The sequence below is a fragment of the Callorhinchus milii genome, unplaced genomic scaffold (genome assembly GCF_018977255.1).
Source record: "Callorhinchus milii isolate IMCB2004 unplaced genomic scaffold, IMCB_Cmil_1.0 Scaffold3, whole genome shotgun sequence".
Lineage (NCBI taxonomy): Eukaryota > Metazoa > Chordata > Chondrichthyes > Chimaeriformes > Callorhinchidae > Callorhinchus > Callorhinchus milii.
In genome coordinates, this window is record NW_024704744.1 from 23355351 (window position 1) to 23357788 (window position 2438).

At 39.6% G+C, this 2438-nt stretch overlaps 1 non-coding gene across 1 annotated transcript; it reads right to left on the reverse strand.

Annotated features, from left to right (window-relative positions):
* Nucleotides 1-259: 259 nt before the first annotated feature.
* Nucleotides 260-331, reverse strand: trnat-ugu. Its single transcript has one exon. It is a non-coding gene; the product is annotated as a tRNA-Thr (tRNA).
* Nucleotides 332-2438: the final 2107 nt, after the last annotated feature.

Sequence of the window (2438 nt, forward strand, 5' to 3'; positions counted from 1 at the left end):
CAGGGTGAGGGGAGGGAAGGGAGGGAGCGAGGGCGGAGGGGGTAGAGAGTCGAGAGGAGAGCCGTGAATGGCCTTGTAGGTGAAGGTGAGGATCTTGAATTCAAAGTGAATTGACTGTATATTTGTGGGCGAACGCGGTAGCCAATTGCGCACAGCAATGTCCCACAAACAGTCATAGATTGAAAATGACCAATTTATTATTGTTTTGGGTTTTGGAGGGATTATTGGGCGTGTGGAGTAAGGAAACTTGCCCAAGGTTTCGCCCTGCCTGGAATTGAACTCAGGTCTCTCGCTTACAAAGCGAGTGCTCTAACCACTGAGCTACAGGACTCCTTAAGGCGGGATTTAAAGGTGGGGAGAGAGGGTCAGTCTCTCAGCCCTGAGCTGTGGCACTGATCAATCAACATATAATAATAATAAATAATCCTTGCATTTAATATGCCTTATCTTGTCTTTTTTGTGACGTCTCAAAGTGCCTCACACAATATACTGTAAAGTGAATTGACTGTGTATTTTGTTGGCGAATCCTGCAGTCAATTGTGCACAGCAGTGTCCTACAAATAATCGTGGATTGAGTGATCAATTATTATTTTTTATTTAAATTATCTTTTTTTTGAAGTGATTATTACCCCTGGAAAAGCGATCTGCCAATCGACTAACACTGCAAGGTAAACATAGGTGAGTGGAGTAAGGAAATTTACCTAATGTTTTACCCAGCTTGGGAATCAAATCGATGTCCTCTCGCTTGTGAGGCGAATGCTCTATCGACTGAACTACAGGACTCCACAGGATATTCCAATCTCAGTGAATAATGCATAGAACTTTGCATAGAGATTAAAAAACACACAGGGAGTGCAGGCCACCTTCCAGGCACCATCGCAACTTCCTTTCCTCATGCCTCCACAACCACAGGGAGCCTGAATCCAACCACTGTACAGAGAGGTTCCAACCACTCACCAGCTGCTCAAACACCTGGAGTGAGCACAAGACCATAAAAAAAATCTGCTACTGAATCGTCAGACTACGTTCCCTGCCAAAGGAGTATCGCACTCCTGACAGCAAATAGTACCAGACAAATGTATCAGAATATGTAAGACTCTCATTGTATAGGCATCAAGTACTTCATACCTCACTTCTAGACAATGAGTGTATTTTATATAAATTCTGTTGAAACACATTTTCAAAAACGTATGCTTAATAACGTATTTGGACAGATCCTATAGACAGTTACAAGAACTTTTATTCTTGTAGAAAAGTGAAGCTACAATAGTTAGCAGTTAGTGGTTCTCCTTACTAGCAGCTCATACAGCATCTGCTCTTCATTCCCCGCAGGCTAGGTGACATATTGGTGACGGTTGGCATTCCAACACTGTTAGCATTGCGTATCAATACAAGAAGTTGAATAGTGTGATATATGAGGCATAAGTTTTCTTTCTTTAGCACGTGAATTTAGTTTGTGTGTTTAGCAAACCTGTATTGTGTAAACAAAGCGCAGAATGTCACAAATTCCCGAAGCTGGCCTCCAGCTCCTTCTGAAATACCTTCTTGAAAGCAATAAGCAAGGTTGCCCAGAATCGGCCCATACAGTACTTGACTTTTCAAGAGTCAATGCAATAGCTTAGTGAATGCTTCATTGCAAGAAAAGCTTTCTGTTGAATTACTGATCCCTTATACTTTCCCAGTGGCATGTCACTAATTTTTTAATTGTCTGGATCTGATATTGCTGTAATTGTTGTAATTGTTCGACAGTCCTTTGCTATACATAGTTTCAAAACTTAGCACTGCTTTTTAAAACCTGCCTATCAATGTTATTAGGTGGTTTGCTTTGAAATTTGTAAATTAATTCATAACATATGCTCATTAAATCTTACCAGAACTTATATTGAATTATTTGGAGTTTTGTTTTATATAAAGTTTAGGTTCTGCAATTTATTGTGTCTCTGTAGCATTGTTCATTTAAATATAGTTGCAGTGAATCAAATTTCTCCAAAACGTCAACATCTGTAGAATGGCACTCACTAAGCACTAATGACACTTTGTCCAACTGTTCAATTCCATTCATCTTCTAATGTACATCTTACAGTACATCATGTATTCATAATGTGCATTGGTTAAGATTAGTGAAGACTGCATGACTGTGGTGAAGATAACATTTTAATATGCATTATATGGTAGTACATTGCACTGCAGTTCAGAACATGAACTGATAATCACATTATTTTCACAACAATAGCTTGCATTTATACAGTGCCCTTCACTTAGGATAAAGTCTCAGAGCATTTCACAGAGACAGTATCAGACGCTGAACAAGGAGGGAAGAGGAAAGAATGGAGACTAAGGACAACCACAAGAGAATCAGCCACTATGATGCCATACATTGGGCTTTCTATTGTAAACACATTTGAAATGGCACAAAAATCTCTTGTGGCAATATGCAA